Here is a 9998-nt window from a genome sequence, read left to right on the forward strand (position 1 = left end):
TCGGCAGAAATGTGGCAAACATTTGCAAGTGACAGTGGAATATTGTACGTGATTATGGCAGCCATTGGAGTTCCTGGTAAGCGAGATTAATGCTTTAAATTCTGTCACTCCTTGTGCGTGCTGCTGACACTCTCGTAACGGTAATTTTGCCAGCTATGGTAAGTGTAAAACAGATACGATCGGGGAATCCGCTTCATGAAGGTAAATATTTGAAGCCAGATCTGTCTTTTAATGAAGCATCAAAGTATTATGATTTGAGCTTTAAGGAGTCGCCGTGCACAAGTTTTGAGAACTATTTTGGGCGGCCATATTGTGCAGTGGTAAGCACAACGCTTTACAGTACTAGCTCAATACCCGCCGCTGCCTATAAGGAGATTGTACGTTCCCATCGTGACCGCGCGCGTTTCCTCCGGGTGTTCCTGTTTCCTCCCACAGTCCAAAGCCATACCAGTTGTTAGATTAGTTATAAGTTGTCTCATGATTAGATAGGATTAAAATGGGGAATTGCTAGGCCTACCCTGGGCTGTATCTCAGTAAAGTAAAGGAAATATTATTGATATGAACTGATAGATTAATAGATGTCTAATTGTTAGTTACAGTGCAGTGTGGAGCATATAGTCTAATGGTCCTGCAGCAATGTGCACTCTGCACTATGGGACCCCATCGCTGCGGGCTATTCTCCAATATCTGACAACTCGGTTCGCCACTATTGGGATTGATAATCACTAGAATTACAATCGGGGTGTTGGGAGCCACCATCACCATTGACAGCAAAGGTAAGGATGTAAGAGGAGGCAGATAATGGGGTCTGCAATAAAAGGGCAAAATGCTGGAGGAAGTCAACGGGTCAGGCAGCATCTTTGGAAGCAAAGGAAATTTGACGTTTTGGGTGGGGAATATTGTGTCTGTCGCTATACAGGGCTGCGACCTGGGTCGTAAATCACCTATCTACCTTACAAATGCTGCCTGAAACCAATGAGCGGTGTTTTGATCGATCCAATCCAACTTTAACCCAAAAAGGGAGGTTCCCGAGGTGTTTACTTTGGATGACAAGCTCTGACTCAATGCATGTTATTTCGTTAAGAGATTTCATTTCGGCATCAGATCCAAGGAACGATAATTCAGTTGATGTCCGTTTTTTTTTGACAACACAGTGAATTTACTGGCGATTATCATCCTGCCCCGGGGTAAATGCGGCCTCTCCACCTGCACCACTCGTTACCTGGTGGCTATGGCGGTGGCGGATCTACTGGTCATTGTCACTGAAGTAATCCTGAGTCAAATCAAATATCATTACTTCCCACTGAGTTTCCTGGACATCACTCCTGTGTGCGCTGTTATCCACGTCCTCCGTCGAATAACCACAAATTGTTCAGTCTGGTTCACCGTCACATTCACCTTTGATCGATTTGTCGCCATTTGTTGCCAGAAGCTGAAAACTAAATATTGCACCGGGAAAACTGCGGCTGTGGTGCAAATAACAACCGGACTTCTTCTGTGTCTGAAAAATATTCCGTTTTACTTCGCAACGGAACCTGGGAAGATTATTGACAACCTCCCGTGGTTCTGCGGTCCCAAGCCAAGTTACTTCACTGACAAAGGTTGGCTTGGACTCGACTGGTTCGATACTGTTTTCACACCATTGCTCCCATTCGCTATAATTCTGCTGCTCAACGCTCTGACAGTCCGGCACATATTGGTGGCCAGTCGTGTCCGCAGGGGGCTCAGAGGTCAGAGCAAACGGGAGAACAGTAGAGACCCGGAGATGGAGAACAGGAAGAGGTCTGTGATTTTACTTTTCACCCTCTCTGGCAGCTTCATCCTTCTGTGGCTGACGGTTGTCGTAGAATTCGTCTATTACCAGGTCAAAGGGACAGGACAGGCCAGCATTGGTTCCGAAAATATTTTGGCACAAGTTGGCTACGCGTTAGCGAACGTAAGTTGCTGCACCAACACCTTTATCTACGCAGTGACTCAGTCCAAGTTCAGGGAGCAGGTAAAGAGAGCGATGAAGTATCCAGTCACCTCAGTAGTCCGGTTCTTTAAAAAAACTGCGAAATGAGCTCAGCCCAACAGCCCAGGACCTGGTCCTTGCTCTGCGCTGTCTCATCTCCAATTGCGGGGGCGGAGCTGAACGCCCAGTCATCAGCAAGAGTCGCGATCTCCCAGCGTCCAGCGCTACATTCATTCCCGTATTCCCCAGGTTCAGCGCCACTCAGAGCACCGGAACCGCTCTCATATTTTGTGTGTCTGTATTCACAATAATAAAAAGTACATTTCCAAACAGTCAGGCAGCTGGACAGAGTACATGCAAATAAATATTGTTAAACTTTCATGTCGGAAACCTCCCATTCTTTTGTGTTATTATTATCATTAATAATAATGATGATAATACATTTCTGCAATAGGCAGCATGTTCGAAAGAAATTGTGCATCCAAGATGCTTCTACTTTTTAGTAACTGTAATTCGGAATTATGTTTTAGACCGGGCGTCAGTGTTATACATATGTCTTTGTGCTAATGAGGACTGAAGGAGGGTGGGGTGATAGAAATAGACAGAGAAGGGAGGAAGCATGTGTGTGTGTGTGTGTGTGTGTGTGTGTGTGTGTGAGAGAGAGAGAGAGAGAGAGAGAGAGAGAGAGAGAGAGAGTGAGAGAGATGAGGGGGTTTAGAGAAGGAGGGCTGACAGGCAGGCAGACGCGTGATACATGCACAGAAACAGACAGACAGCGGAAAAGTCAGACAAGAGTGACAGGCGGGCAAACGGGCGGAAATACCAATATTCCTTTCATGGACCTCACAAGAACTGAGTGTACCGCGCTTGCGGAAGGTGAAATGCAGTTACCCAGTCTCGTTTTTAATGCTGCTGGAACCATGCCTCCGGTCAGAGATCAGGCGTTGAGGATGGAGACTGAATAACATGCACACGCGGGAACCAGGAGTCAAGGCGATCATGCAGTATTGCTTTGTGTTTTCTTGGAGAAAGACTCCACATTGTGAGCATCGAGCGCAGAAAACGGTTTTGTCACTGCCGATATTTCCGACGTTCTTAATAGTTTTAATTTCCTGCAACATCTCTGACTTGCATTTCACGGCTGGAGTGTATTTCCCCCCTTGCCTACAGACGTCGTCATAAACCACTAAACAGGCAACTTTTAAAATGGCCAAACATCATTAGATATCTATTTGCCCAAGCGTTAACCTCCACTTCCACATTGCAAATAGAATTCGCTTATTTCCTCATATTTCGCGGACAGGAGACATTCCCTCGGTTTTGGTTGTGTAGATCCAACCTGACATACAGACCTCCCTGTTTATTTTAGGTGGACGGGCTCCGCAACAACTCAGCTCCAACTTGTCCCCACTCCGCTCGCTCCAACTTCGCCTCCGACCCCAACTTCTCACGGAACACCTTCAGAACTCCGGCCTGCGGAGCATGCATGAAAGTGATTGATGGAAATTACAGAAAGGCGAGGAGCAGCAGGCTTTGACTCACATCCCAACACATGCCAGTCAGTAAAACAGATACTTACCTCTCTCTTTCCAGTGAATTGGATATATTTCTATTTGCGGAATTTGTATTCATGCTCATAAACTAGGCTTTCACGTTCTATTGCATAATCTGATGTGCGTCCTGACCTTCGTTCTGGAATTTAAGCCAACTCCTGATACCCGTCCCCTATATCCACACAACATGACGATCCTCGCAGATATCCAAAGATCTCCAGTCAGTTCCAAACTCCTGTTACCCGTCCCCTTTATCCACAGAACATGACGATCCTCACAGAAATCCGCACAGTTCGAAACTTTGGTTACCCGTCCCTTACACCCACAAAAAATGACGGCCCTCACAAAGCTCTAATTAGCTCGAAAAGCATGGCGATTAAATTATCGGTCACGCTATATTTTGACTAAATCTCACCTTTATGGAAATGGTTACAATTTGCTCATTGGACAAACTTTATGCGCACCACAGAACAGGTGCAATTGTGCATGGCATGGACGTTATTCTGCATCTTCCGACACAAGGGTAGGATCACATTGAGATGCGGAAGGGTAAAAAAAAAATGAGTTTTATTCATAATAGACACATAAAGAAACAGTAGAACCTACAACGTCTTGGAAAACTCGGACTAACTCGGCCAGAACTTCACTAGGCAAAGATCAGTCCCACTAACACCGAGGTGTTAGCACTAGCATTTTTAATACATTCCGCGGCATGAAGTAATCCACGCCCAGCTAATTAAAAGCCCCGACTCTCGACAAGCTTACCAATAACTATTCTGATAAGAGAGAAAATTCGAAGGACACTTTCTTGGACAGCAGCAAACTCTCGAGGAGAAGTAAGTGGACGTACCCAAAGACAATTGCCGCTTATACATCAGCTAGGTAAGAACAACCTGTAGCACATATAAAAACCCGAAGCGCGACGATGCATTGCAATTATAATTAATAAAAGGCAGAAAATATGAAACATAAATAGCAAACAACAGAGACCACAGAATACTATACCGACGATCCGTGGTTATGACAGAACTCCTCTCCCTAAGGCTGGCACCTGACGGTCCAGGGCTATCTGTAAACGATGTAATTCTGAAATAAGTTTAGGGTCCAAAATATCCCTGGAAGGAACAGAAACTCTTCCTCCTGATCCAGTCACTCGCAGTCTGCCAAGTATTGTATTTGTCCCCTTAACCTACGTGGATGAAGCCGTCTAGGGACCGTGCAGAGAGGCTACAGAGGGGCTACAAAGTAAATGTTTCAATGTACGGTCATGAGAGGTGGAATGAATTCTCGCAGAACGGGGAAGTTGTTATTTGTATGTTACCGGGTTAATTTTCCTAATGACTTTCGTGAGACCGATAAAGTGAGGGGCCATTTTCCGTGATTCTAGTTTTGAGTGGAAGATCTTTCGGTGAAAAGCAGACCCGCTGACCAATACAGAAATAAAGACCAAGCCGCCTCTTTCTGTGGTCGTTGGCCTGAGTATTTTCTCCTTGAGCCAATTTTCTTTGTGCCTGTGAACACAATGTACAGCTGAGAGTATCCCAAACTTCGGATCAGGGAAGTGAGGCGGCTGAAATCCAATTGACCTTGAAGCGAGTGATACCAAATGATAAACGTTGAAGAGGATTGTTACCGAACTCCGACTAGATAAGATAGTCACTCCAAGAGGACAGATAACCGGACAAAAGGCAACGAAGGGTTCGGTCCAGGTCCTGGTTCGTCCTCTTTCTCTGTCCACTAGTTTGAGGATGGAACCTCGAGGAATGTCTAGAGAGGTAGCCCCAATCAACGTTCACAATGCTTCCCTAATTTGGAGCTGCATTGGGGACCTCTGTTTGAAACAAAGACAGTAGGATAACCACCTGTACGGAAATTCGGTGCATAAGAATATCTGCTGTCTCTCACGCTGACGATCGCTTAGTTAGAGAAATGAACTGGAATTCCCGTGAACCACAACTAAAATAGCGGGAAAGGAATTGATTGGGGGCAGGCAGGTAATATAATCTAGAGAAAGGCGGGGGAAGGGGCATGAAGGAATGGGCAGAGGTTGAAGAAGTCCCTGAGGAAGGGAATTAAGATCTTTGTACTGGACACAGATATCACAGCCCTGCACGAGCAAAGAAATATCCATATATATGCCGGACCACCAGCATTTTTTAATGAACTCCAGAGTCCGGCAGATAGTCAGATGATCTGTTATCTCAGAAGTGTGATCCCATTTAAGAATCACAAAAGTTATCGCAGGTGGGAAAAATAATCGACTAGTCCAAGAACCCCGCTTATTCTCTTCTACGGCTTGCAGATCTTGGGAATATAAACTCGACAAGACGGGATCAATAACCTTTTGCCCGATGTAATGGGCTCCCAACTTCTGCAGCATATCTGGGTCTTAATTGCATCAGGTTTCTGATCTTTAGAACCAAGACGATTTGGTATAATAAAATAAAATAGTTATAAAAATAAAACAGTGACCACCAGGCTTGCGGGGAATTCAATCTTTTCCCGTCCTAAAAACAAGTCAAGTACTTATGGTCCGTCCAGAGTCTGAATGGGTGCCTAGTCCCCTCAAACCAATCCCATTATTCCTCTTGTGCGAAATTCACCGCCAGGAGTTCCCTATTTCAGATGTCTTCATTCACCTCAGCTAGTGACAGAAAAAAGTAGGCACGGGGATGCAGTTTCTGGTCCGCAGTGAATTTTTGAGATAAAACCACACCCACACCAGTATCAGGGGCCCCAACCTCAACAAGGAAGGGTAGCTCGGGAGCCTGTGAACGTAGAACTGGGGCAGTAACAAAACGGCTCTTGAGCTATTTGACAGCTGTGTCAACCCTCAGGGACATCGAGAAGATCACGATGTCTTTTTGGTGAGATTAGTCAGAGGGGCCGCTATTGAGCTAAATTTTTGAATAAACCTCTTGTGCAGGTTTGCGAACCCAAAAATTGTTGAACTTGTTTAAGAGAATTGCTTGAAGGACAGACTCGCACTGCACGGGGTTTTTCAAGGTCCACAAGCAGATTTCATTGGGGGGTGGCAAATTCAAAAACGAGAATTTCGGGACGGGGCGTTCACTTTTCTCTAATGTCACAAACAATTGATTCTTTAACACGCATTGAAGAACCTGACTTACCCCCACTTTCTGCGTAAGAGAGTCTGGCAGGGAACACCCAACAGCTTGAGACATGTAAGTCGTATATAAGTATTAAATGCATTCTCCTCGTTTATAAATCTCAGTATTCCGAGCAACAAAAAAATCTCATCATTTTTCTGCCTCTCCTTTCACCGCCTGCTTGCTCTTGGTGCCGTGCGTTCAAATAGGGTCACCACCGCATATCCGGCAAGTATTGTATAATCACTGGGTTTGCATGCAGACCCATCTGTGAATGATATCAGGTTCGGATTACTAACGACACAGAGAATAAATTTGAAAGGGGCGAGGTAACTAATTCCACAGATTTGATGCAGACATGTGGTTCGCCTTCCTCTGCTAAAGGCACTAACGCGGCAGAGTTTAGTGCCTGCGCTCTCTTAAATGATAAATTAGCCTTAGGAGAATTACCTCATGCGCCGTAGGTCTGACGTTTGTAAAGGTGCAAGATCGCCGCCGAAATCAGGAGAAGCATCACTTTAAGGGGCGTTAAGACAGTACAGGCGTAATCTAGCAGTAGCGGCTCAGCTTTTTGAACCAACACTGTCGTGGCGGCTATAGCTCGCAGGCATCCTGGCATTCCCCTTACCACAGGGGCGATGAGGTGGAATGGCAAGCCTCCGGTCTCACTCGTCCCCAATGTTCCTGGGTCAGTACTGACCTTAACCTAACCCTAACACTAAAACTACCTAACCCTAAACCTAGCTAAAGCTAAACCTACCTAATCCTACCCCGACCTAATCCTAACCCTAAACCTAACTGTATCCTAACCTTACCCTAACCTTACCTAACTCTAATACTAAACCTACCCTAACCCAATACTCTCCGGTATCTTTAATGCCCCATACTCCTGAGTCAACACTGCACTGCCCTGTGCTCCTTTTAGCTTACGTACACCTCGAAGGGTTTGCTATAGTCCGGCAGACCCTAGTCTGGTGCTTGCTTCAGCGCATCCTTCGGAACCTCGAAGGCTCCTTGCCTGTCTTCAATCCACAGGACATTATCTCTTTCAAACCCGCTGTTCTGAGGACAGCATCACGGAGACGGTGTTCTGGGTTGCACTATTTGAAATCCCGCACAAACCCCTTCCTCGGGCCTCCCAGGTTTTGTGATAGGCAACGCTGGAGTATTACACGGACTCTGAGCCGGCCGAAGAGCACCCTTTCTGCAGGCCATTACGTTCCATATTTATCAGCACATTTATATACACCGTCCAGTCTTGTATTTGCCAATTCAAATTTGTTAATTTGAAGGAGTGGGTCACCTCAGGTCCGAGACAATTTAGCAGCGTCGCACTCCAGCGGGTCGTTATATTCTAAGGAATTCCTCCATTAGCTTCCCACGTATTGGTAAATCTAGCAATAAAATCGCTAAATGTTTCTCCGTTCATTTGCATACATCTCGTGAGTTCTCCAAAATCACCTACTTGTTTAGCTATCAGGTTGCTTATAATCCCTTAGCCATCCTATCATGACATCCCTGGATGATACTGGACCGTCTCCTGTCGAGTCCCCTGATGCATGTATTCTTACTTCAGGGATTTTCTCCGTTGCCGTCTGCCAAAGGACTATAATATTCTCGGTAGGGCCTGCATATCTCCCGGCAAGGGGTGAAAAATTCGCTGGTCTGGATCAACCGCTTCAGCACCGCCACACGTTTCCGAATTGGGTGGGGAGCATAATTCCGAATTGGCTCAGCCGGGGTCAAAGGTTTTAAAATGGCCATATCTCACAAAACCAATATCTGACCCAACCCCTGACCTGCGAAACCGGCGGGCCCTGTTTCCGTCTCTGCCTTGGATCGAGTTCTGCTGACGAGACCAATCCATGTACCCGCCGAAGAATCTGGATTCTCCCTGCCCGTCCCGCGGTCTTGTGATTCTGACCTTTACACCGTTCTGAGCGCCGTCCCCCTGGTGGCGGCTGTCGTTGCCCCTGCCGCTGGTGATCACGTTGCTGAGACAAACCCAGAACCATTCCATGTGTTCGGGGAGCTCCTGATAAGGAGGTGGGCGTTATCTGAGGGTGCAGTCCGGTGCCTGAGACAGTCGGAGCAAAGGATCTCGATGGGTTACCGCTGCCCTCTGAGGGGCCTGGTTTTCTGCTTCCTTGCTGTTAACCTTTGGTGGCTAATGCTTTTTCGCCATCTCTTCCAATTTATTAAAACACCACATCATATATTCTAAGTCCCAGTTTGGATTCCTAACCCCAACTTCTGTTTCGTGTTTCCAGTACTGAATGTTCTTTAAATTGAAAGATCCACCATACAGGCAATCACCGCAAATATATGCATGCACATCACCGGAGAATGGCACAGAGTGCCTCGTGTCCCCTGTTTCCAAATAAACCTTGTCCACACGTTTGGCGGGGTCGGAGATTGACTTATGTAGCCGAGGAAACCCGAGTGTTTCATATATATTGCGTCAGGAAACCCTTCTGTCCACACCCAACAAATTCAACCGCATCCAAACCCCTTGTTCTAAGGAGTTGCGAGACAATATTAGTAATGTTAAAATCATCCGTCACAAAAACGTTATTATTATTCCACTGTTGCATAATATGCCTCCCTATCTGCTCCTCGATGTCTCTGTTACCACTAGAGGAAAAACACGCAAGGAGCAAGAACTCACCGCGTAATGTGGTGCTCCACCTGCCTTCCGCTGTCGTCGATGCCACTACAGAGCACCGAGCTACGTGCAGCTGGTTGACAACATGCTTTTAAAGCAAGCAAAATTATGAAGTACAGCTTGTCATTGAAGATTCCTCTTCTGCACTCCCACTTAGTCTTCTTCCCTGCAAACACTGGCGCGGTCAGTGTCAGTGCTTGGACTGGTTTAAAACAGATTGTGGGCCGGTAAATACAAAACAGCACATGAAACTTATTCGGCCTCTGTGAAGCTTGAAATACTGGCCGTTCCTTTGGATTTTATCGAAGCGGAGCGAGAAAGGAGCATGGGTAGTACCACGGAAACAGCGAGACAGCTGGTCATCCTGAGTAGGATAGGTTAACACATTTCCTTCCCGATCGTTGCCAGATGAGATGCCACCCCTCTCATTTATGCTCTGCCTCACGATAGCAGCTGAGAACGCCGCAGACAGGGGAATAAGTCCGAACAGTGGAATAAGAATTAAAGATTTATAGATCAAGGAAATTAGAATTAAAATGAGATTTACTTCTAATTTAGTGGAGACAACATGTTATGTACCCCCGGGGTTCGTTTTTGCTGTGGACTGTCACTTCAAGGCACAAGAAAGAACTGAGACTATCTTTTGGATTTCTGCTGAGAGAGAGACAGGGGCAAAGTCTGCCTTTCAGCCCGTGTTTACACTTTTACAAGGACAC

This window comes from Mobula birostris, chromosome 13 (assembly GCF_030028105.1).
Source record: "Mobula birostris isolate sMobBir1 chromosome 13, sMobBir1.hap1, whole genome shotgun sequence".
Taxonomy (NCBI): Eukaryota; Metazoa; Chordata; class Chondrichthyes; order Myliobatiformes; family Myliobatidae; genus Mobula; species Mobula birostris.